This window comes from Salmo salar, chromosome ssa03, assembly GCF_905237065.1.
Source record: "Salmo salar chromosome ssa03, Ssal_v3.1, whole genome shotgun sequence".
Taxonomy (NCBI): Eukaryota; Metazoa; Chordata; class Actinopteri; order Salmoniformes; family Salmonidae; genus Salmo; species Salmo salar.
The window spans coordinates 4010864-4038718 of NC_059444.1; the positions used below are offsets into that span (position 1 = coordinate 4010864).

At 40.2% G+C, this 27855-nt stretch overlaps 1 long non-coding RNA gene across 2 annotated transcripts; it reads right to left on the bottom strand.

Annotated features, from left to right (window-relative positions):
* Window positions 1-148: 148 nt before the first annotated feature.
* On the bottom strand, window positions 149-10838 carry LOC106596653 (uncharacterized). Of its 2 annotated transcripts, none has more exons than XR_001326728.2 (3): window positions 10155-10838; window positions 6487-6634; window positions 149-1036 (listed from the first exon to the last, which is right to left on the bottom strand). It is a non-coding gene; the product is annotated as an uncharacterized lncRNA (long non-coding RNA). The 2 variants fall into 2 exon arrangements; XR_001326729.2 differs by having other exon boundaries at window positions 10147-10598.
* Window positions 10839-27855: the final 17017 nt, after the last annotated feature.

Consider the following 27855-nt stretch of genomic DNA (forward strand, 5'->3'; position numbering starts at 1 on the left):
CAGTTGGATGAAGGGTGGAGGGGAGGGGAGGCGAGGGTGGGTAGATGTAGTTGATTCTGTTGTCCTTGACCCATGGCATAGTCACGGGGCTCATTCAATAATAGAATTTCATATGTAATTTGTAACTCCTGACAACGAGTCTTAAAAGAGGGTCTTTATTGATTGGTTGATTTCTCTAGATTACATGAAATAGGTCTAGGTCTGTTATTGAATACTTCCTGTAAAGCCAGACAGCAAAGCAGTGAATTATTATATAGCTGTGATTACAACAACATTCTTGTCACGTTGGGGTTAAAATCATACAACACAGCCTTCCTTTACAGCACACTAATAATGATTCCTAATTATAATATAGCCTCGGAAATAGCATCAGGATTGGGCGCTCAGATTAGCTAGCCAATCGATGAAGAGCTCAGGAGCATAAGGAAGCAGATTATTTTAACAATTTCTTAAGAGGACCAATGAACAGCTTTAAAGGCACAGTAACAGTTACCTGCTTCACCAATTTCATATTTCACTGAACAAATGAAAATCATTGTTTATTCTTACATAACATTTGCTAACAGCAGTCAAAAAGCCCAATGGGGAATTAGTGTGCAGTGTAGTTCAGTAACAGTCTCTGAGACTGCTGTCACAGGACACGTTTACACTGAATTGAGTGGACAGCAGTATCTCTTGACATATTCTTCAATATTAACATTCAGTAATGTCAACAACAACAAACAAAAAAAGATCAGGTCAATGCTAAGGTCAGGTCGGCATGCATAACAGCATCGGTAATGACATTATTGCCTTGTAGATGGACCTGGTAAGAAATATAGGACAATGATACCTTCGTTAATAAGGAAGACAATATATGTTCCGGGATACGCCTCTAAGGCTTTTGATTGACAGGTCTAGGAGCTAATCGTGTTATCATATCCTTCCTCTTATGTCACAATGGGATTCCGATAGGCAACAGTCGTCTTCGATTTTACCGTTGACTTTACTTCCTTTATAAGCACGGGTCGCGATCCTCGCCCAACCATATTCCTCCCTGTAAAGCAAACCACAAAATACTGTTTTTAGTACCTTCTTTCCAGATTGATTATACAGTAGTAACAGCTTCTCTATGTCGGCTGTTGTTGGTTGAGGAATCAGAATACGTATTTCATGACAGACAATTGTTCGATTGTCAAAAGGCCCATACTAAGTAAGTGTGTGTGTGTGTGTGTGTGTGTGTGTGTTTAACTATATGTAATGGAAATGATCTGATTAAAGGTTTGACTAAATGATTTCACTCAGAAACCTTATAACCTGTTGAAATGTATTTGAAATGAGGCTACAATAATGGGTTAAAAACTATATTCCAATACTGTGTGTGAATAAGACACTGGTACCACTTCAAAATGAGCAGGGCAGAGTTGATAAGACGACCTTGGGAAAGGAACAGGAGAAGATGCCTCCCTAAGTTAGGGAGAGAAACAACGGCCTGGGAACGGCTAGTTGGCAGGAGATTAGAAGACAGGTGGCAAGGTTGATAAGGAATGTATGTGTACTGTGGAAAAATACAGCCGCCCTAAAGCGGGGTGGAGTTCTCTACTGATGTAAGTTTGTGTGTGTGTGTGTGTGTTAATATAAAAGGCTTTGTACATTGTAAGGATTTTCAGAGCTCTCATAAATAAACGTTTTGACCCTTGTGGGCAGGATCTCCGTCTTCTTCATTCAACCAGAATCTTACACCCTCTGGGGGGCGGACTGAGTAGTTTAATTGAAGTTCGGTTTAAGAACATTGACAACTTAAATTCTCGTAACAATATACTGGACCAGAAGTCTCCACAAGAATAGTAAACAAACAAACAAACAAACAAACATGTGACCAACAGGCAGAGTTTGGTAGGTTACTTTCTAAATGTAATCCGTTACAATTACTAGTTACCTGTCCAATTTTTTTTTTTTGTCTAATGTAATCTGATTACATTCAGTTACTTTTAGATTACTTTCCCCTTAACAGGCATTAGAAGAAGACAACAAATCTTTTCATTTCATAAATCAATGTAGAAGTTTACATAACTAGCCATATATATGGATGTTACATTTTACTTTATGGGTTGGTTATGTAGGCTTCTTCTAACACATCGCTTTCTAATGCGTATAATAATAATAATAATAATACGATTAAATTATATCTTTACATTAAAAACTAAAGTCTATCAGAATTCCAATAAAATGTTATACCCCTTGATCTTCAAGAACAGGACGTGTAAATATGGAAGTATAGAGTAGCTAAATTGTTTTACCTGAGCATGACCCCAAAAACTAAGGACTTATTAACCAGCCCTACTCTGTTGTCTATGATTGTGTTGTCATGGAGGACTGATTGGGGCTCATTGATTCCAGTTGAAAAATAAATGCTGCACTCATGGAATGGCTTTGAGCACTACTGAAAAGGGATATTTACACGTGGAAAATCTATACCATATGCTGCATTTGCTACAGGAATATATTGTTTACCTTTTAGTTGGTGACACTTTGATATCTTGATAATATGCAGCCTGTTTAAAGGGCAAATCTGTTTTGGTCAAACGCTGAGGGGATGGGCCTGGAGAAATGTAACCACTCTCAGATTAATAGATAGAGCTATGGATGCAAGGACTGACCATCCATGATATCGACATTATAGTTATAACCATGTTATGGAGGCTATACAGGACTGACCATCCATGATATCATTATAGTTATAACCATGTTATGAGGCTATACAGGACTGACCATCCATGATATCAACATTATAGTTATAACCATGTTATGAGGCTATACAGGACTGACCATCCATGATATCAACATTATAGTTATAACCATGTTATGAGGCTATACAGGACTGACCATCCATGATATCAACATTATAGTTATAATCATGTTATGAGGCTATACAGGACTGACCATCCATGATATCAACATTATAGTTATGACCATGTTATGAGTCTATACAGGACTGACCATCCATGATATCAACATTATAGTTATAACCATGTTATGGAGGCTATACAGGACTGACAGTCCATGATATCAACATTATAGTTATAACCATGTTATGAGTCTATACAGGACTGACCATCCATGATATCAACATTGTAGTTATAACCATGTTATGATGCTATACAGGACTGACCATCCATGATATCAACATTATAGTTATAACCATGTTATGAGTCTATACAGGACTGACCATCCATGATATCAAAATTCGTTTTAACCATGTTATGAGGCTATACAGGACTGACCATATGAGGCTATACAGGACTGACCATCCATGATATCAACATTATAGTTATAACCATGTTATGGAGGCTATACAGGACTGACCATCCATGATATCAACATTATAGTTATAACCATGTTATGAGTCTATACAGGACTGACCATCCATGATAACAAAATTCTTTTTAACCATGTTATGAGGCTATACAGGACTGACCATATGAGGCTATACAGGACTGACCATCTATGATATCAACATTATAGTTATAACCATGTTATGAAGCGATACAGGACTGACCATCCATGATATCAACATTATAGTTATAACCATGTTATGAGGCTATACAGGACTGACCATCCATGATATCAGCATTATAGTTATAACCATGTTATGAGTCTATACAGGATTGACCATCCATGATATCAACATTATAGTTATAACCATGTTATGAGGCTATACAGGACTGACCATCCATGATATCAACATTATAGTTATAACCATGTTATGAGGCTATACAGGACTGACCATCCATGATATCAACATTATAGTTATAACCATGTTATGAGGCTATACAGGACTGACCATCCATGATATCAACATTATAGTTATAACCATGTTATGAGTCTATACAGGACTGACCATCCATGATATCAACATTATAGTTATAACCATGTTATGGAGGCTATACAGGACTGACAGTCCATGATATCAACATTATAGTTATAACCATGTTATGAGTCTATACAGGACTGACCATCCATGATATCAACATTATAGTTATAACCATGTTATGAGTCTATACAGGACTGACCATCCATGATATCAAAATTCGTTTTAACCATGTTATGAGGCAATACAGGACTGACCATATGAGGCTATACAGGACTGACCATCCATGATATCAACATTATAGTTATAACCATGTTATGGAGGCTGTACAGGACTGACCATCCATGATATCAACATTATAGTTTTAACCATGTTATGAAGCGATACAGGACTGACCATCCATGATATCAACATTATAGTTATAACCATGTTATGAGGCTATACAGGACTGACCATCCATGATATCAGCATTATAGTTATAACCATGTTATGAGTCTATACAGGACTGACCATCCACGATATCAACATTATAGTTATAACCATGTTATGAGGCTATACAGGACTGACCATCCATGATATCAGCATTATAGTTATAACCATGTTATGGAGGCTATACAGGACTGACCATCCATGATATCAACATTATAGTTATAACCATGTTATGAGGCTATACAGGACTGACCATCCATGATATCAGCATTATAGTTATAACCATGTTATGAGGCTATACAGGACTGACCATCCATGATATCGACATTATAGTTATAACCATGTTATGAGGCTATACAGGACTGACCATCCATGATATCAGCATTATAGTTATAACCATGTTATGGAGGCTATACAGGACTGACCATCCATGATATCAACATTATAGTTATAACCATGTTATGAGGCTATAGAGTGTTTGTTTACATTTACACTGTTTACAAACATTGGAGGAGAACAAGCTTCTATTTTGGGTTCTGATGGAGTACGACAGTTGAACTAAAGTCATGAGTTACATTCTTCAAGAATTAATGTATATATATATATATATAAACATTATTTTTTTTATTTAACCTTTATTTAACTAGGCAAGTCAGTTAAAAACAAATTCTTATTTACAATGACGGCCTACCCCGGCCACACCATAACCCGGACAACGCTGGACCAATTGTGGTCCGCCCTATGGGACTCCCAATCATGGCCGGTTGTGATACAGCCTGGAATCGAACCAGGGTCTGTAATGACGCCTCTAGCACTGAGATGCAGTGCCTTAGACCGCTGCGCCACTCGATATATGTGTATATATACACTACCGTTCAAAAGTTTGGGGTCACTTAGAAATGTCCTTGTTTTTGAAAGAAAAGCACATTTTTTGTCCATTAAAATAACATCAAATTGATCAGAAATACAGTGTAGACATTGTTAATGTTGTAAATGACTATTGTAGCTGGAAACGGCAGATTATTTCATGGAATATCTACATAGGCGTACAGAGGCCCATTATCAGCAACCATCACTCCTGTGTTCCAATGGCACGTTGTGTTAGCTAATCCAAGTTTATCATTATAAAAGGCTAATTGATCATTAGTTGATCATTAGAAACTGTTGTTCTGATTAAAGCAGCAATAAAACTGGCCTTCTTTAGACTAGCTGAGTATCTGGAGCATCAGCATTTGTGGGTTCGTTTACAGGCTCAAAATGGCCAGAAACAAAGTCCTTTCATCTGAAACTCGTCAGTCTATTCTTGTTCTGAGAAACGAAGGCTATTCCATGCGAGTAATTGCCAAGAAACTGAAGATCTTGTGTACTACTCCCTTCACAGAACAGCGCAAACTGGCTCTAACCAGAATAGAAAGATGAGTGGGAGGCCCTGGTGCACAACTGAACAAGAGGACAAGTACATTAGAGTGTCTAGTTTGAGAAACAGATGCCTCATAAGTCCTCAACTGGCAGCTTCATTAAATAATACCCGCAAAACACCAGTCTCAACGTCAACAGTGAAGATGCGACTCCGGGATGCTGGCCTTCTAGGCAGAGTTCCTCTGTCCAGTATCTGTGTTCTTTTGCCCACCTTAATCTGTTATTTTTATTGGCCAGTCTGAGATATGGCTTTTTCTTTGCAACTCTGCCATTCAAGGGTTTTAATTATTTTTAAATGTTTTTGATCCATCCAACACATTGTGTCATTATAGTGGTCTTTAACTCTCTCAGGTGGAACAAACTTAAACTTCCGCCTTTTGTTCAAACGCTGATTTGAATGTCATTAAGAAAACAGAGAAGTGTCAAAGATTTATTTCCGCAAACATCCTTTCTGAATTTAAAAGTAATCATTTATTTTTCAAAAGTATCTGTAATCTAATTATAATATTTTAGCTGGTAACGTAACGGGTTACGGTTACCGTTTTGTTGTTGTTGTAATCCGTTACTCCCCAACCCTGTCAACTGGTGACATTTTGTTAGTCCACACAAGGTCAAAGGTTAGAATTAGTGTTAGAATTATGTTTAAGAGCTAGAGTTAGTTTTAGGGTTAAGGGTTTAGAGTTAGGGAAAATAGGATTTTGAAAGGGACTGAATTGTCACACAGTAGGTGTGTGTGTATCCTGTGTGTTTTGTGGTTTGTGTGTGTGTGTGTGTGTGTGGAGACGTACTCAGAAGTTTCTCACCACCCAGTGCTCTGTCCCGTCCTCAGTCACCCTCCAGCCTGCTACTGAGATGATGTGGTTAATTAGAGACGGGGCGGAATTCAGCAAACACACCACCGCTACACTCCTCCAGGCCGTCACATGCACACCACAGCTGAGGAGAGGACAATAGTCACAATGTGAGAGAGAGAGAGGCTTATCAAAGAAAAACAACTAAACACGTTACATAAGGAATGTTCTTTTCTGTATTTCACATACCTATTACATATAATAGACAACAGTGGAGGCTCCTCAGAGGAGGAAGGGGAGGACCATCCTCAGGGAATTTCATAAAAATAGTAAAACGTTAAAGTTATCCTTTTTAGATAAAACTATACTAAATATATTTACATGCCACCAAGTAATTGATTAAAACACACTATTCTTTGCAACAGCACTCTGTAGGGTAGCACCATGGTGTAGCCGGAGGACAGCTAGCTTCCATCCTCCTCTGGGTACATTGACTTCAATACAAACCCTAGGAGGCTCATGGGAGGACCATCCTCCTCAGTGAATTTCATAAAAATAAAAAATAAAGTTCTCTTTTTTAGATGAAACTATACTAAATATATTCACATCAACAAATAATTAATTAAAAACACTTTTGCCATGAAGGTCTACAGTAGCCTCAACAGCACCATCGTTTAGCCGGAGGACAGCTAGCTTCCATCCTCCTCTGGGTACATTGACTTCAATACAAAACCTAGGAGGCTCATGGTTCTCACCCCCTTCCATAGACTTACACAGTAATAATGACAACTTCCGGATGACATCCACCAACCTATCAGAGCTCTTGCAGCATGAACTGACATGTTGTCCACCCAATCAAAGGATCAGAGAATGAATCTAGTACTGAAAGCACAAGCTACAGCTAGCTAGCACTGCAGTGTATAAAATGTGGTGAGTAGTTGACTCAAAGAGAGAGAAAGACAATAGTTTAACAGTTTTGAACAAATGACTTTCTTCCTAAATTAAGGAGAGAGAGAGCTAGCTATATATGGTTGTATTTTATTAAACGTTAACTAGTTTAGCCTACTGAAACACCCGGCTCAAACAGAGAGGGATGCTATGTTAGCTAGCTGGCTATGGTTATCCAACACCGGAACTCTTCCAATTCAAGGTAAGCTTTTGGTTTTCTAAATGTATTACCACCGGGCCTGCCGGTGTAGCTGCTTTCAAACTGTACACTACTGCATAATTGTAGCCGGTTAGTTCCAGTAGCTACACTACATGGCCGAAAGTATGTGGACACGTGCTCATTGAACATGACATTCCAAAATCGTGGGCATTAATATGGAGTTGGTTCCCCCCCCCTTTGCTGCTATAACAGCCTCCACTCTTCTGGGAAGGCTTTCCACTAGATGTTGGAACATTGCTGCTATAACAGCCTCCACTCTTCTGGGAAGGCTTTCCACTAGATGTTGGAACATTGCTGCGTGGACTTGCTTCCATTCAGCCACAAGAACATTAGTGAGGTCGGGCACTGAAGTTTGGGCGATTAGGCCTGGCTCGCAGTCGGCGTTCCAATTCATCCCAAAGGTGTTCGATGGAGTTGAGGTCAGGGCTCTGTACAGGCCAGTCAAGTTCTTCCACACTGATCTCGACAAACCATTTCTGTATGGACCTCGCTTTGTGCACAGGGGCATCGTCATGCTGAAACAGGAAATGGCCTTCCCCAAACTGTTGCAACAGAGTTGGAAGCACAGAATCATCAAAAATGTCATTGCATGCTGTAGTCATTAAGATTTTCCTTCACTGGAACTAAGGGGCCTGAACCATGAAAAACAGCCCCAGACCATTATTCCTCCTCCACCAAACTTTACAGTTGGCACTATGCATTCGGGCAGGTAGCGTTCTCCTGGTATCCGCCAAACCCAGATTAATCCGTCGGATTGCCAGATGGTGAAGCGTGATTCATCACTCCAGATTTCAATTGCTTTACACCACTCCAGCCAACACTTGGTGTGTGGCTGCTTGGCCATGGAAACTCATTTCATGAAGCTCCCGACGAACAGTTTTTGTGCTGATGTTGCTTCCAGAGGCAGTTTGGAACTCGGTAGTTAATGTTGCAACCGAGGACAGACGATTCTTACGCACTACGCACTTCTGCACTCCGCGGTCCCGTTCTGTTAGCTTGTGTGGCCTACCACTTCACGGCCGAGCCGTTGTTGCTCCTAGACGTTTCCATTTCACAACAACAGCACGTACAGTTGACTGGTGCAGCTCTAGCAGGGCAGAAATTTGACAAACTGACTTGTTGGTAAGGTGGAATCTTATAATGGTGCCATGTTGAAAGTCACTGAGCTCTTCAGTACGGCCATTCTACTGCCAATGTTTGTCTATGGAGATTGCATGGCGGTGTGCTCAGTTTGATACACCTGTCAGCAACTGGCGTTGCTGAAATAGCCACATCTACTAATTTGAAGGAGTGTCCACATACTTTCTTTTCAAAGGGGTGTCCCCAGCACAAGGTGCACCTATGCTGTTTAATCAGCTTCTTGATATGCCACACCTGTTGGGTGAATGGATTATCTTGACAAAGGAAAAATGCTCACTAACAGGGATGGAAACAAATTTGTGCACAAAATGTGAGAGAAAAAAGCTTTTTGTAAGTACAGAACATTTCTGAGATCTTTTATTTCAGCTCATGAAACAGGGGACCAACACTTTACATGTTACATTTATATTTTTGTTCAGCGTATAATAAAAAAATATGGCCACAAATATTCTCTTGCCATGTAACCTAAAACATTATCCTAAAAATAGTTTGTCATGTGTTTTTTGTTGTCTTCTCATTTGTTGTTTATGCAAAATAATTATCTTGTTTTGTCTTCCCAAGTTGACACAACACTGCCTTTTAGATTCCCACATCTCCCTGTGAAATAATTTCATTCATAATTAAATCATTTGACCTGGCAAATATTCTCATACTTATACTACATCATTATTCAATGTGATATGCTGCTTCAATTTATTCACAGTATCAGGTGTTGTGTCTTTGGTTATGCCGGATTAAGTTCATCTGCCCCTTTAAGGGCGGGAGGTTACCGTGGTAACGGGGCCACTCAAGTCCTGTCGTGTGTGTGTGTGTGTGTGTGTGTGTGTGTGTGTGTGTGTGTGTGTGTGTGTGTGTGTGTGTGTGTGTGTGTGTGTGTGTGTGTGTGTGTGTGTGTGTGTGTGTGTGAGAGATTTGGGATCTGACTAGAGCATCTCTTTGCTATAAGTTGTAGCAGCAGACTCAAACTGAAGTTGAAAAACAACCTAGCTTGTGAACAAAACAATGTAAATAGCCGAGAAACATAAGGAAAAAGTCTCACTTTGTAGACTTTACAGACTTCACATTAGACCAACTGTTATGCCTGTGTGCAGAGCCTCCAAAAATGAATCTATCACCACTTCACTCAGTGAGCTCAGCATATGGAGCTAAATACCTGCCAAAAGGTTGAACGTAGATTTCGTTAGGATCGTTAGAAAATCCATACCTAAATTGTTAGGATCGTAAGAAAAGCCATGCGTGAAACATGAACGTAAACGTGAAATTTTATCTGTGAACATACAAACAACATGCTACGATTATGGACCAACATTTTAGCTTTGAAGAAATATTATGTTTCAATTCTGACTTACAGTAATACCTTTCAGAGTTTTAGAAGTTTCATCTCGCCATCAATAAAAAACGCACACCAAACGGCCTGTGAGGAGTGCTGCACGAACAAACATAGCAACAGTATATAAAATACGGAAGTCAGAGAAACCGGAAAGAGGTTTCCTGCACGTTTTCAAGTTAAAAGTCTCCATTCTCTAATACTCCTCAGTTGACTTTACTTCACATTTAGGTAGCTGATGTAATGGATGTGTTTACCAGCGCAAGTCTAAACATCACTAGCTGTATTATGCCTACAACTATGAAGTTTCAGTCCACTAGGTGTCTCTCTACAGCATAGATATATCTCTGGGTGACGTGGACATCTCTATGACACATTCAGTATTACACCATCCCGTTCTCTGGGCTCTGTCTGCAATCATAACCAGTATTATATACCAGGAATAATGAAACATAGAATAGTAGATGTTTGGTGAATCTATGAGACTTTGCCACTCAACATATTTTTGTATATGATAATTTTGATATTTATTTCAGCACTCAAGGGGTTAATATGAATGTAAAATAATAATGTAAAATAATTTGACATGATTTATATAAATCGGGTCATGAACATATGGACATTGAAATGAACAAGGGAGAGGTTAACCTCTTAGTGATCCCGTTAACGCGCCAATCCCGTTGACGGGATAGATTTGACAACATCCGATGAAATTGCAGAGAGCCAAATTCAAACTACAGAAATATCAATATTCAACATTCACAAAAATATAAGTGTAATACATCAAAATAAAGCTTAACTTCTTCCAGCTGTAATGCATAGAATTCACTGGCTTGTATGCGAAGCAGTAATTGTTTCAAAACATCTCCTGCCATGTTACTGAGGCGTTGTGAAACAGTGTTGTTTGATGGAGCCATTGTCGGTATAGTTTTTTTGGCCTTTTCCCCCCAGCATTGTTCCAGCCGTATCCACGGCAGCAGAAAGAATGAAGTCCTCCACAATAGTATGGGGTTTGCTTGTCCTAGCCACTCAGTAGCTCACCATGTAAGACGCTTCTAGCCCCTTCTTATTAATGGTATCTGTTGCTTTAATACATGTCTTACTACTCGAAAGTCGTCTTAATTCTCGCTCAAAAAACTCCCATGGCTTATTTTTTTCAAATTGCCAAGTTTTGTTTCTAAATGTCTGCGCAAGAGTGAAGGTTTCATCGAGTTGTGAGATAGTATTTTTGCACATATAACACATTTTGGCTGAGGAAAGGCACTACTCCCAATATAAGTGAACCCCAAATCAATGTAGTTCTCATCATGTTTGCGCCTCTTCGATGGTCCAACATCCCTGTCTGTTGTTCGGTGCTTTCCCGGGTAAGGGGGCAGTAGCTCTTCGGCTGCATCAGATTCACCGTCAGTGTCCATGCTAGCTGGGCTAACAACAAATGTAGAATTACTGATGCTAGCATTGGGATGTTTTTGTGGAAGCAGAACAACTTGTGTCGTCGACAGGTGCAGGTGTAGTCCTGATGGTAGTAGCACTAGAGCTGTTATGTGTCTCTATGGACCTTAATAAATGGACTGTTTAAAAAACCAAAAAACAATTGTGCTTACCCCCGACGGCATTGCGCGTACCCCTGTTGGGAACACCTGCTATAGAGGAACCACGGCAGTAATACATATGACGTGAGAGAAGACTAGAGCGAGGGCAAGTAACGGTTCCATGGAAAGCCCCGCTGACGGCTTGTCTGTAGGCATTTATAAGAGAAATGTCAACATGGTCTACAGCCTAATAGCACGAGGTGTTATATGTATAGTGAAGATGCATAAGGTGCATAGGAAGTAACGACAGGAGAATCGTTGAAGATGCACACGGGGGGTAATAAGGGAGATTACCGAGTGTGTTTGGAAATAGTACTAAGTGAATGTGGATGTGAGTGCGTGTCTGAATGAATACCCCAACCAGTTCTGTGAGCTGAGTTTTCCGATCTATAATGTTATCTAGGGGTTCCGCACATCACCGCCCATCATAGTCTTGGATCTACTAAGAGGTGTATAGGAAGTAGCGGCAAGAGAATCGTTGAAGATGTACATGGTGCATAGGATGTAATGATAGAAAAGTCTTCGTAGTCTGAGAACCACTAATAATAGCACGAGGTATTTAGGAACCATTGAAGATGCAGATGTGGTGGTGTGGATGTGAATACCTAAGTTGATATAACGTTATATAGGGAATCGGTGTATGTGAATATATGAAAGGAAAGAGTACTATTACCCAATATGCTTTATGAATGTTTAATGGGTTACTGGAGATTTGATAAGTAACTATAGAAAAAAATAATAACAATATACAATTTGCACACACGTAGACGTGCATAAGTGGTGTAAAATGTATTCTGAGAAATTTTCAGAGTCGTCCCTTTATGGATAATTTGATAAAGATAAGGTTAAAGCATTATATGACTGTCTAAAGGGTCTGGGAAATAGAGTCTCAGACAAAAGATTGGCGTATTTCCACTTTTGGTAAAGGTACGGGACTTGACTTACCCCTAACCAATAAAACTATAAATAGAATCAATGAATGTTGAACATGATTTTCTGTTAACTAAACTAAATGTATTGTACTCCCGATGGAGTTTTCATTGATATCCCAAATGATGACGTTCTAAACCAATTCATGAGTAATGGAAACTGCTTCTGTTTCCTTGTCTATGCTGTCCCGGGTGCCAGACTTATTATGGACAGAGTGCGCCATCTACAGGGGACTGATAGACAGTGTCAGCCCTAGGAATACATACTGATCACGAAATGCTTTTCTGTTCGCTGCAGCTAGCGACTGAAACAAGCTGCAACAAACACTCAAGCTGGACAGTTTTATCTCGATCTCTTCATTCAAAGAGTCAATCATCCTTTATTTAAATGGGGAGATCAAGCTGTTTCTAACTGTTATAGGCCTAAGTGTTGGAAGAACTTGTCAATAATCAACTGACTGGCTTTCTTGATGTCTATAGTATTCTCTCTGGTCTGCAATCTGGTTTCTGCTCAGGTTATGGATGTGTCACTGCAAACTTAAAGGTCCTCAATGATGTCACCATTGCCCTTGATTCTAAGCAATGTTGTGCTGCTATTTTTATTGACTCGGCCAAAGCTTTTGATACAGTAAACCATTCCAATATTGTGTGCCGGCTAAGGAGTATTGGTGTCTCTGAGGGGTCTTTGGCCTGGTTTGCTAACTACCTCTCTCAAAGAGTGCAGTGTATAAAGTCAGAAAATCTGCTGTCTCAGCCACTGTCTGTCACCAAGGGAGTACCCCAAGGCTCGATCCTAGGCCCCAAGCTCTTCTCAATTTACATCAACAATATAGCTCAGGCAGTAGGAAGCTCTCTCATCCATTTATATGCAAATGATACAGTCTTATACTCCGCTGGCCCCTCCCCGGATTTTGTGTTAAACGCTTTACAACAAAGCTTTCTTAGTGTCCTACAAGCTTTCTCTACCCTTAACCTTGTTCTGAACACCTCCAAAACAAAGGTCATGTGGTTTGGTAAGAAGAATGCCCCTCTCCCCACAGGTGTGATTACTACCTCTGAGGGTTTAGAACTTGAGGTAGTCACCTCATACAAGTACTTGGGAGTATGGCTAGACGGTGCACTGTCCTTCTCTCAGCACATATCAAAGCTGCAGGCTAAATTTAAATCTAGACTTGGTTTCCTCTATCGTAATCACTCCTCTTTCACCCCAGCTGCCAAACTAACCCAGATTCAGATGACCATCCTACCCATGCTAGATTACGGAGATGTAATTTATAGATCGGCAGGTAAGGGTGCTCTCGAGCGGCTAGATGTTCTTTACCATTCAGCCATCAGATTTGCCACCAATGCTCCTTATAGGACACATCACTGCACTCTATACTCCTCTGTAAACTGGTCATCTCTGTATACCCGTCGCAAGACCCACTGGTTGATGCTTATTTATAAAACCCTCTTAGGCCTCACTACCCCCTATCTGAGATATCTACTGCAGCCCTCATTCTCCACATACAACACTCGTTCTGCCAGTCACATTCTGTTAAAGGTCCACAAAGCACACACATCCCTGGGTCGCTCCTCTTTTCAGTTCACCACAGTTTTATCTCAATCTCTTCATTCAAAGACTCAATCATGGACACTCTTACTGGCAGTTGTGGCTGCTTTGTGTGATGTATTGTTGTCTCTACCTTCTTGACCTTTGTGCTGTTGTCTGTGCCCAATAATGCTTGTACCATGTTTTTGTGCTGCTACCATGTTGTGGTGCTGCCATGTTGTTGTCATGTTGTGTTGCGTTATGTTGTTGTCTTAGATCTCTCTTTATGTAGTGTTGTGTTGTTTCTCTTGTTGTGATGTGTCTTTTGTCCTATATATATATATATATATATATATATATATATATATATATATATATATATATATATATATATATATATATATATTTTTTTTTTTTTTTTTAAATCCCAGCCCCGTCCCCACAGGAGGCGTTTTGTCTTTTGGTAGGCCGTCATTGTATATAAGAATTTGTTCTAAATCTAAATCTAAATCTAGAATTTGTATATAAGAATTTATATTCCTTAAATAAAGAATATAAAATCACTACATATGAATCTTAAAATAATAGACATTTAATAAATATGGAAGCAGAAAGTGTATATCCAACAGAGACGGGTAATAAAATATATAATAACATTGTTAGGGTATACTAAAAGGAAAAAAATCAAAATCGAATCAAATGTTATTTGTCACATGCGCCGAATTCAACAGGTGTAGACCTTACCGTGAAATGCTGAATACAACAGGTGTAGTAGACCTTACCGTGAAATGCTGAATACAACAGGTGTAGTAGACCTTACAGTGAAATGCTGAATACAACAGGTGTAGGTAGACCTCACAGTGAAATGCTGAATACAACAGGTGTAGTAGACCTCACAGTGAAATGCTGAATACAACAGGTGTAGTAGACCTCACAGTGAAATGCTGAATACAACAGGTGTAGTAGACCTTACAGTGAAATGCTGAATACAACAGGTGTAGTAGACCTCACAGTGAAATGCTGAATACAACAGGTGTAGTAGACCTCACAGTGAAATGCTGAATACAACAGGTGTAGTAGACCTTACAGTGAAATGCTGAATACAACAGGTGTAGTAGACCTTACAGTGAAATGCTGAATACAACAGGTGTAGTAGACCTCACAGTGAAATGCTGAATACAACAGGTGTAGTAGGCCTTACAGTGAAATGCTGAATACAACAGGTGTAGTAGACCTTACAGTGAAATGCTGAATACAACAGGTGTGGTAGACCTCACAGTGAAATGCTGAATACAACAGGTGTAGTAGACCTTACAGTGAAATGCTGAATACAACAGGTGTAGTAGACCTTACCGTGAAATGCTGAATACAACAGGTGTAGTAGACCTTACCGTGAAATGCTGAATACAACAGGTGTAGTAGACCTTACTGTGAAATGCTGAATACAACAGGTGTAGTAGACCTCACAGTGAAATGCTGAATACAACAGGTGTAGTAGACCTCACAGTGAAATGCTGAATACAACAGGTGTAGGTAGACCTCACAGTGAAATGCTGAATACAACAGGTGTAGTAGACCTCACAGTGAAATGCTGAATACAACAGGTGTAGTAGACCTCACAGTGAAATGCTGAATACAACAGGTGTAGTAGACCTCACAGTGAAATGCTGAATACAACAGGTGTAGTAGACCTCACAGTGAAATGCTGAATACAACAGGTGTAGTAGACCTCACAGTGAAATGCTGAGGGGGGGGGAGGTGTTGTTGTGCCTCTCAACTGATTTGGTGTGTTTGGACCATGATAGTTCGTTGGAGAACTGAAAACTACAATCTGTTATGAACATTTATTTGTCCCATATGGGATTTTAGAAACACTTTAAAATAAGGGCTGTGTTTCGTGTAGGCTGCTGTGACGTTTTGATACCCATGTAAATCTCCGTAGGACAAGGTGACTTTTATTGTTTTGTTATTTTAAATTAAAAAATTTTTTTTAAATTACAATACAATAACAAATAAACACAGGACATCACTACAAATATATTTTACTTTAAGACATATAAAATAACATTAAAGTAAAGAAAATCAATAAAAGTTGTAAGAATACATATTTTGTTGTTGTTATTAATACATTTTATAAAATATTTGATTTCAAGTAAAAATATATTGCATTTAGTGACAGATTTCAAATATTTGTTTTTGTGTATGTAAAATGTCATCAGAGAGAACGAATAAATTAACGATTGATTCAGTAGCTTTTGCTTCCCATTTGAATAATATCATATTACGTCTTTCATTGTAAATACATGGGTCTTATTCATGAAATTAAAAAAATGTACTTACTTAACTCGCTCCGAAATAACATCACAGACTCACACTCATAAAACATGTGTATAACAGTTTCCCCTTCTTTATCACAGAAAAGGCATACATCCAAGTTATTACAAGGGTATATTTTGTGCAATATTTTTAAAGTTCATTTATTTTACTTTATTTGATATACAAAATTTAGGAGGGAGCAACCAAGCTTTCTTCCGTTCGATTTCAGTAATATGTGCGGTCCAGATGAATTTCCCTTCCGGAGGGATCTTGTTCTTGGACTGAAAAAGGTTCCCTTAAGAATGTATTATTACATTTCCTATCCAGCAGGGGGCAACCTTCTAACATAAATTGTGCATCTATCTTGACATATCCTCCAAAAACACTAATGAGATGCCATTAAATTGAGTCATTTATGAAGGTATTGCTTTTGCATTTAGAATTAAATGATTTATAATGTATTTGGTAAGTTAAATGTTTCTAAGAACTTTCTATAATTCAGTATATTCCCTTCTTTATTAAATAAATCAAGCACATATATAATATTTATTTCAAACCACTTAGGGATGAATAAAGAGTTGTTTTTAACAACAGTATCTTTGTTGTTTCCGTAGAAGTGTTTTGTATGAGGGAGAAGTTGTGGACATTTTGAAAAGTTACACTTGGAAAACCTAATAAAAAAAAATATATGACAAGTTATGGATTCTTAGCTAAGCATAAATCTTTTTTATCCAGTTTATTTTAAAGGTATTGTTGATATCCATGAAGTCTAGTACTTCAAGCCCACCATCAGCTCTTTGGTTTGATATTACAGATTTTGTAAATTTATTTTTCCATATAAAGTCTAGGAAAGTGTTGTTGATATCCTTGCTGGTTTGATCAGCTACAGATAGGGATAGCGCAGGGTAGACAAAACGTGACAGACCCTCTGCTTTAGACAGTAAAACACTTCCAATAATAGAGAGGTCACACGGGAGACAGTTATTAAAGAGGGATTTAGTTTTCTTTCATCTCTGAGAGAAATTGAGATGTTGACGGACAATATGGCTTTTTGCTATGTGTACCCCTAAATATTTCACATTATCTTTCACCGGAATATTCTCAACAGATTGGTAATTTCTATTAAGTTCCAGACCAGAAGCAGAAGAGAATGATTTGATAATATTAAGTGCAATAACAACTTGATCCTTTAATAAACAGAGCTGCTAATTGAGATATATTTTGACCTTTTTTTAACAAAAAAAAGTGTACAACAATGTATAAGGAACTTGAAATTCTATTGTATTAAATGCTTTACAAAAGTAGAGGAATAAAACAAGGCAACTAACGAGCTGATGATAAAATTATAGCCTTCAGAGTTAATGGAATCAGCGTAATAAATCTAAGTCTAAAAGTAACCTAATATTACAGCTGATGTAGGGACCTTTCATGAAACCAGCTTGGGTTTCATTAATAAGGTGGTTAAAGGCCCATTTTAAGTCTATTAGCATATGCTAAAATTATCAATTTATAATCTGTATTTAATAATATAATAGGTCTCCAATTATCTATGAAAAGGGGTATCTTTATCAGGTTTTGGTATTAAGGAAATTATCCCTTGCTCAATTGTAGTAATTATCTCACCATTAGCTAGGCATTCTTGGTTCATGTTCAATGCTGGTCCCTCTAAATGTTCCCAAAAATAAATAAATAATATAAATATATATATAAATAAAATAAATATTATATATATATTATATAAATATAAATAATGTAAATAAAATTCCACAGAAAGAACATCTGTTCCCAGGTGCTTTGTCCTTCCTCACAGATTTTAAGAGCATCTCTAATCTCTACTATAGAACACTCATCTTCACATATGGACTTGAACTAATTAGAACATGCCCATGGATATGTTTCATAAAATGTCCACATTCATTTCCATTAAAAGTAGATTCATACAGATTTTCATAAAAAATAATCCACACAGTTAGAGATTATCTTCAGGTCTTTACACAAGGTATTGTCAATGTTTAAGGCAGAAAGACATTTTCTCTTATACTTCCTTTTTTCAAGAGCAGAAAAATATCTTGTGTTTTTTTCTTACCCTTCGTCGACCTATCTCGCTCCAAATGTAATAAAGGCCCCTTTAGCTAAATCAATGTACATTTGATATATACTGAACAAAAATATAATCGCAACATGCAAAGTGTTGGTCCCGTGTTTCAGGAGCTGAACTAAAAGATCCCCGAAAATGTTCCATACGCACAAAAAGCTTATTTCTCTCAAATTTTGATGCACAAATTTGTTTCCATCCCTGTTAGTGAGCATTTCTCCTTTGCCAAGATAATCCATCCACCTGACAGATGTGGCATATCAAGAAGCTGATTAAACAGCATGATCATTACACAGGTGCACCTTGTGCTAGGAACAATAAAAGGCCACTCTAAAACGTGCAGTTTTGTCACACAACACAGTGCCACGGATGTGTCAAGTTTTGAGGGAGCGTACAGTTGGCATGCTGACTGTAGGAATGTCCATTAGAGTCGTTGAAAGAGAATTTAAAGTTAATGTTTCTACTATAAGCCGCCTCCAACTTTGTTTTAGAGAATTAGGAGATACGTCCAACCTGTCTCTCAACGTATAACCACGCCAACCCAGAACGACAGCATGTTCCAATTCCCGCCAATATCCAGCAACTTCGCACAGCCATTGAAGAGGAGTGGGACAACATTCCAACAGGCCACAACCAACAGCCTGATCAACTCTATGTGAAGGAGATGTGTCGCTCTGCATGAGGCAAATGGTGGTCACACCAGATACTGACTGGTTTTCTGATCCACAACCCTACTTAAAAAAAAATAAGTATCTATGACCAACAGATTCATATCTGTATTTCCAGTCCTGCAAAATCCATAGATAAAATCAAATCAAATGTATTTGTCACATACACATGGCTAGCAGGTGTTAATGCGAGTGTAGCGAAATGCTTGTGCTTCTAGTTCCGACCATGCAGTAATATCTAACAAGTAATCTACCAATTCCACAACAACTACCTAATACACACAAGTGTAAAGGAATGAATACGAATATGTACATAAAAATATATAAATGAGTGATGGCCGAACGGCATAGGCAAGATGCAGTAGATGGTATAGAGTACAGTATATACATATGAGATGAGTATTGTAGGGTATGAAAACATATAAAGCAGCATTGTTTAAGGTGGCTAGTGATACATTACATCAGGATGGCAAGATGCAGTAGATGGTATGGCGTACAGTATATACATATGAGATGAGTAATGTAGGGCATGAAAGCATTATATAAAGTGGCATTGTTTAAAGTGGCTAGTGATACATCTAATTACATCAAGATGGCAAGATGCAGTAGATGGTATGGCGTACAGTATATACATATGAGATGAATAATGTAGGTTATGTAAACATTATCTAATATAAATAATATAAAGTGGCAAGTGATAAATTGATTACATCAATTTTCCCATTATTAAAGTGGCTAGAGATTTGAGTCAGTATGCTGGCAGCAGCCACTCAATGTTAGTGATGGCTGTTTAACAGTCTGATGGCCTTGAGATAGAAACAGTTTTTCAGTCTCTCGGTTCCAGCTTTGATGCACCTGTACTGACCTCGCCTTCTGGATGTTAGCGGGGTGAACAGGCAGTGGCTCGGGTGGTTGTTGTCCTTGATGATCTTTTCGGCCTTCCTGTGATATCGGGTGGTGTAGGTGTCCTGGAGGGCAGGTAGTTTGCCCCTGGGGATGCGTTGTGCAGACCTCACTACCCTCTGGAGAGTCTTACGGTTATGGGCGGAGCAGCTGCCGTACCAGGCGGTGATACAGCCGATGCTCTCGATTGTAAAAGTTTGTGAGTGTTTTTGGTGACAAGCCAAATTTCTTCAGCCTCCTGAGGCTGCGCCTTCTTCACCACGCTGTCTGTGTGGGTGGACCATTTCAGTTTGTCCGTGATGTGTACGCCGAGGAACTTAAAACTTTCCACCTTCTCCACTACTGTCCCTTCGATGTGGATTGGAGGGGTGCTCCCTCTGCTGTTTCCTGAAGTCCACAATCATCTCCTTTGTTTTGTTGACGTTGAGTGTGAGGTTGTTTTCCTGACACCACACTCCGAGGGCCCTCACCTCCTCCCTATAGGCCGTCTCGTCGTTGTTGGTAATCAAGCCTACCACTGTAGTGTCGTCTGCACTTGATGATTGAGTTGGATGCGTGCATGGCCATGCAGTCGTGGGTGAACAGGGAGTACAGAAGAGGGCTGAGAACGCACCCTTGTGAGGCCCCAGTGTTGAGGATCAGCGGGGTGGAGATGTTGTTACCTACCCTCACCACCTGGGGGGTGGCCCGTCAGGAAGTCCAGGACCCAGTTGCACAGGGCGGGGTCGAGACCCAGGGTCTCGAGCTTAATGACGAGTTTGGAGGGTTCTATGGTGTTCAATGCTGAGCTGTAATCGATGAACAGCATTCTTACATAGGTATTCCTCTTGTCCAGATGGGTTAGGGCAGTGTGCAGTGTGATGGCGATTGCGTCGTCTGTGGACCTATTGGGTCGGTAAGCAAATTAGAGTGGGTCTAGGGTGTCAGGTAGGGTGGAGGTGATATGGTCCTTGACTAGTCTCTCAAAGCACTTCATGATGACAGAAGTGAGTGCTACGGGGCGATAGTCATTTAGCTCAGTTACCTTAGTTTTCTTGGGAACAGGAACAATGGTGGCCATCTTGAAGCATGTTGGGGACAGCAGACTGGGATAGGGATTGATTGAATATGTCTGTAAACACACCAGCCAGCTGGTCTGCGCATGCTCTGAGGACGCGGCCGGGGATGCCGTCTGGGCCGGCAGCCTTGCGAGGGTTGACACGTTTAAATGTTTTACTCACGTTGGCTGCAGTGAAGGAGAGCCCGCAGGTTTTGGTAGCGGGCCATGTTAGTGGCACTGTATTGTCCTCAAAGTGAGCAAAAAACTTGTTTAGTCTGTCTGGGAGCAAGGCATCGTGATCCGCAACGGGGCTGGTTTTCTTTTTGTGTTTTCAATCCGTGATTGACTGTAGACCCTGCCACATACCTCTCGTGTCTGAGCCGTTGAATTGCGACTTCACTTTGTCTCTATACTGACGCTTAGCTTGTTTGATTGCCTTGCAGAGGGAATAGCTACACTGTTTATATTCGGTCATGTTTCCGGTCACCTTGCCCTGATTAAAAGCAGTGGTTCGCGCGTTCAGTTTTGCGCAAATGCTGCCATCAATCCACGGTTTCTGGTTGGGGAATGTTTTAATAGACGCTGTGGGTACAACATCACCGATGCACTTGTTAATGAACTTGCACACCGAGTCAGCGTATTCATCAATGTTGTTGTTCGCAGCAATGCGGAACATATCCCAGTCCACGTGATCGAAGCAATCTGGAAGCGTGGAATCCGATTGGTCGGACCAGCATTGAACAGACCTGAGGGCGGGAGCTTCCTGTTTTAGCTTCTGTCTATAGGCTGGAAGCAACAAAATGGAGTCGTGGTCAGCTTTTCCAAAGGGAGGGCGGGGGAGGGCCGTATATGCATTGCGGAAGTTAGAATAACAGTGGTCTAGGGTTTTGCCCGCCCTGGTAGCACAACCGATAAGCTGATAGAATTTGGGGAGCCTTGTTTTCAGATTAGCCTTGTTAAAATCCCCAGCTACAATAAATGCAGCCTCAGGATATGTGGTTTCCAGTTTACATAGAGTCCAATGAAGTTCTTTCAGGGCCGTCGAGGTGTCTGCCTGGGAGGGGCTATATACAACTGTGATTATCATCGAAGAGAATTCTCTTGGTAGATAATGTGGTCGGTATTTGATAGTGAGGAATTCTAAGTCAGGTGAACAAAATTACTTGAGTTCCTGTATGTTGTTATGATCACACCACGTCTCGTTAATCATAAGGCATACACCCCCGCCCTTCTTCTTACCAGAGAGATGCTTGTTTCTGTCGGCGCGATGCGTGAAGAAACCAGGTGGCTGTACCGACTCAGATAGCGTGTCTCGTGTGAGCCATGTTTCCGTGAAACAAAGAACGTTACAGTCTCGGATGTCTCTCTGGAAGGCAACCCTTGCTCGGGTTTCATCTACCTTGTTGTCAAGAGACTGGACATTGGCGAGTAGTATGCTCGGGAGCGGTGGGCGATGTACCCGTCTACGGAGCCTGACCAGAAGACCGCTTCATCTGCCCCTTCTTCTGCGGCGTCGTTGTTTTGGGTCGCCGGCTGGGATTAGATCCAATGTCCTGGGTGGTGGACCAAACAGAGGATCCGCTTCGGGAAAGTCGTATTTGTGGTTGTAATGTTGGTGAGTTGACGTTGGGGTCTAATGAATTTATTTCAGTTGACTGATTTCCTTATGAACTGTAACTCAGTAAAATATTTTAAATTGTTACATGTTGCATTTATATTTTTGTTCAGTATGGTTTTATTTGAGATGTATTCAAATCTGTTTCTTCCTGAAAAGCTTTTCTAAAAGAACATCACAGTTATTCATAAAGCTCATCTTCTTTCAAACGCTTTTGTTTCTTTATTTCCTTACTGCGTGTAATGGCGATAAATCTTACTTCTGAAATGTAAATATTTCCAAGTTACTTCCATCTTTTGATTCTAAATCGTTTGAATTAAACAAGTCCCTGATTAAGTTCTTTATGCTCTTGTTAAAACTTCTTATGGGCAGGTGGGACGGTAGCATCCCACCTGGCCAACATTTGGTGAAATTGCAGAGCGCCAAATTCAAAATACAGAAATACTCATAATAAACATTCATAAAATATACAAGTGTTATACATCGGCTTAAAGGTTAACTTCTTGTTAATCCAGCCACTGTGTTAGATTTCAAATAGGCTTTATGGCGAAAGCATACCATGCTATTATCTGAGGACAGCGCCCCGCTTACAAAAGCATAGAAACATTTTACAACCAAGTAAAGGAATTACAAAAGTCAGAAATAGCGATAAAATTAATCACTTACCTTTGATGATCTTCATATGTTTGCAGTCACAAGAGTCCATGTTACACAATAAATGTTTGTTTTGTTCGATAAAGTCCCTCATTATGTCCCAAAAACTCTGTTTTGTTGGCGCGTTTTGTTCAGTAATCCACTGGCTCAAAGGCGGTCACGACATGCATCCTAATAGTACCGTTAAAGTTCGTTGAAACATGTCAAACGATGTTTATAATTAAATTAATTAATCTTCAGGTTGTCTATTGTCTAAATCCAGGTCTGTTCCCAAACAATTTGAACTTCTACTTTTAAAAATCCATCTCTCTAAAAACAAGTCTCTTACCGTTGCCGCCTGCTATAGACCACCATCGGCCCCCAGCTGTGCTCTGGACACCATATGTGAACTGATTGCCCCCCATCTATCTTCAGAGCTCGTGCTACTAGGTGACCTAAACTGGGACATGCTTAACACCCCAGCCATCCTACAATCCAAGCTTGATGCCCTCAATCTCACACAAATTATTAATGAACCCACCAGGTACCACCCCAAAGCCGTAAACACTGGCACCCTCATAGATATCATCCTAACCAACTTGCCCTCTAAATACACCTCTGCTGTTTTCAACCAAGATCTCAGTGATCACTGCCTCATTGCCTGCATCCGTAATGGGTCAGCGGTCAAACGACCTCCACTCATCACTGTCAAACGCTCCCTGAAACATTTCAGCGAGCAAGCCTTTCTAATCGATCTGGCCCTGGTATCCTGGAAGGATATTGACCTCATCCCGTCAGTAGAGGATGCCTGGTTATTTTTTTTTAATGCCTTCCTCTCCATCTTAAATAAGCATGCCCCATTAAAGAAATTTAGAACCAGGAACAGATATAGCCCTTGGTTCTCCCCAGACCTGACTGCCCTTAACCAACACAAAAACATCCTGTGGCGTTCTGCATTAGCATCGAACAGCCCCCGTGATATGCAACTTTTCAGGGAAGTTAGAAACCAATATACACAGGCAGTTAGAAAAGCCAAGGCTAGCTTTTTCAAGCAGAAATTTGCTTCCTGCAACACAAATTCAAAAAGTTCTGGGACATTGTAAAGTCCATGGAGAATAAGAACACCTCCTCCCAGCTGCCCACTGCACTGAGGATAGGAAACTCTGTCACCACCCATAAACCCACTATAATTGAGAATTTCAATAAGCATTTTTCTACGGCTGGCCATGCTTTCCGCCTGGCTACCCCTACTGCAGTCAACAGCACTGCACCCCCCACAACAACTTGCCCAAGCCTTCCCCAATTCTCCTTCTCCCAAATCCATTCAGCTGATGTTCTGAAAGAGCTGCAAAATCCGGACCCCTACAAATCAGCCGGGCTAGACAATCTGGACCCTTTCTTTCTTAAACTATCTGCCGAAATTATTGCAACCCCTATTACTAACCTGTTCAACCTCTCTTTCGTGTCGTTTGAGATTCCCATAGATTGGAAAGCAGCTGCTGTCATCCCCCTCTTCAAAGGAGGGGACACTCTTGACCCAAATTGCTACAGACCTATATCCATCCTACCCTGCCTTTCTAAGGTCTTCGAAAGCCAAGTCAACAAACAGATTACCGACCATTTCGAATCCCACCGTACCTGTACCTTCTCCGCTATGCAATCTGGTTTCAGAGCTGGTTATGGGTGCACCTCAGCCACGCTCAAGGTCCTAAACGATATCGTAACCGCCATCGATAAGAAACAACACTGTGCTGACTGTCAATCCCCACATCCTCATCGGCAGACTCAATAGCCTTGGTTTCTCAAACGATTGCATCGCCTGGTTCACCAAACTACTTCTCTGATAGAGTTCAGTGTGTCAAATCCGAGGGCCTGTTGTCCGGACCTCTGGCAGTCTCTATGGGGGTGCCACAGGGTTCAATTCTCGGGCCGACTCTTTTCTCTGTATACATCAATGATGTTGCTCTCGCTGCTGGTGATTCTCTGATCCACCTCTATGCAGACGACACCATTCTGTATACTTCTGGCCCTTCTTTGGACACTGTGTTAACAACCCTCCAGACGAGCTTCAATGCCATACAACTCTCCTTCCGTGGCCTCCAACTGCTCCTAAATACAAGTAAAACTAAATGCATGCTCTTCAACCGATCGCTGTCTGCACCTGCCCGCCTGTCCAGCATCACTACTCTGGACGGTTCTGACTTAGAATATGTGGACAACTACAAATACCTAGGTGTCTGGTTAGACTGTAAACTTTCCTTCCAGACTCACATCAAACATCTCCAATCCAAAGTTAAATCTAGAATTGGCTTCCTATTTCGCAACAAAGCATCCTTCACTCATGCTGCCAAACATACCCTCGTAAAACTGACCATCCTACCGATCCTCTACTTCGGCAATGTCATTTACAAAATAGCCTCCAATACCCTACTCAACAAACTGGATGCAGTCTATCACAGTGCCATCTGTTTTGTCACCAAAGCCCCATATACTACCCACCACTGCGTCCTGTATGCTCTCGTTGGCTGGCCTTCGCTTTATAATCGTCGCCAAACCCAATGGCTCCAGGTCATCTACAAGACCCTGCTAGGTAAAGTCCCCCCTTATCTCCGCTCACTGGTCACCATAGCAGCACCCACCTGTAGCACGCGCTCCAGCAGCAATATCTCTCTGGTCACCCCCAAAGCCAATTCCTCCTTTGGCCGTCTCTCCTTCCAGTTCTCTGCTGCCAATGACTGGAACGAACTACAAAAATCTCTGAAACTGGAAACACTTATCTCCCTCACTAGCTTTAAGCACCAGCTGTCAGAGCAGCTCACAGATCACTGCACCTGTATACAGCCCATCTATAATTTAGCCCAAACAACTACCTCTTCCCCCACTGTATTTATTTATTTAATTTATTTTTTCTCCTTTGCACCCCATTATTTCTATTTCTATGTTGCACTTTTTTCTACAAAAAATCTACCATTCCAGTGTTTTACTTGCTATATTGTATTTACTTTGCCACCATGGCCTTTTTTTGCCTTTACCTCCCTTATCTTACCTCATTTGCTCACATTGTATATAGATGTATTTTTCCACTGTATTATTGACTGTATGTTTGCTTTACTCCATGTGTAACTCTGTCTTGTTGTATGTTGTCGAACTGCTTTGCTTGATCTTGGCCAGGTCGCAATTTTAAATGAGAACTTGTTCTCAACTTGCCTACCTGGTTAAATAAAGGTGAAATAAAAATAAAAAAATAAAAAAATAATTGATCATATTTCAACCGGACAATAACGTCTTCAATAGAAAAGAGAAACAACGAACGGCTCGCAATCGGTCACACGCTCAAAACAGCTCTGCTTCATTTAGAGTCCACTGAAAGAATGTTCTCATTCTTCCTCGTTTTTCAGAATACAAGCCTGAAACAATGTCTAAAGACTTGACATCTAGTGGAAGCCATAGGAACTGCAATTTAATAGAAAAGCACCCACATCAAAAATATCCCACTTCCTGGATGGATTTTCCTCAGTTCTGTTATACTCACAGACATTATTTTAACAGTTTTGGGAACTTTGGAGTGTTTTCTATCCCATACTACCATGCATATGCATATCCTAGCTTCTGGGCCTGAGTAACAGGCAGTTTTCTTTGGGCACGTTTGTCATCTAAACTTCAAAATACTGCCCCCTACCCAAGAGAGGTTAAAGACTTTTTCATTTAGTAGTGAATTATTACGTTTTCAGTGTCCTCGAATGTCACTGGATTTTCCAGAACATTCTAACTTCAATAATATCCTTTTATGATCAGTGAAAGGAGCATCTTTATGACTTCTTGAACATTCTGTAAAAGTGGAAATGAGAAACACATCAATTCTGGATCTGACCGTCATTCACCTAATACACTAGGTGCATTAAATTCGTATTAAAGAAACACCGTGTATCGACCACTGTCAGTTTATACTAAAGAAACACCGGGTATCGACCACTGTCAGTTTATACTAAAGAAACACCGTGTATCGACCACTGTCAGTTTATACTAAAGAAACACTGGGTATCGACCACTGTAATCAATATGGGACAACACCAGAGTCTGAACAACTAGTACAGATGATCTTTGTGTCAAAAACGTAGACCATCTTGTTATAACGGACATACCTCTCCCCCGTCTTCACAACAACTCTGTCATTATGACTTGACCTTGATAACTGACTATCCAATGTTATACCTAGGACATCAGTACTAAGAGAACGCTTTAAACCAAATACAATTATTTTGGTTTTAGATGTATTTAAGACCAGTTTATTGTTAATGACTCATTCTGACACCTACTCTAACTCCTTGCTAAGAGTCTCAGTGAGCTCACCGACTGTAACTCCTTGCTAAGAGTCTCAGTGAGCTCACCGACTGTAACTCCTTGCTAAGA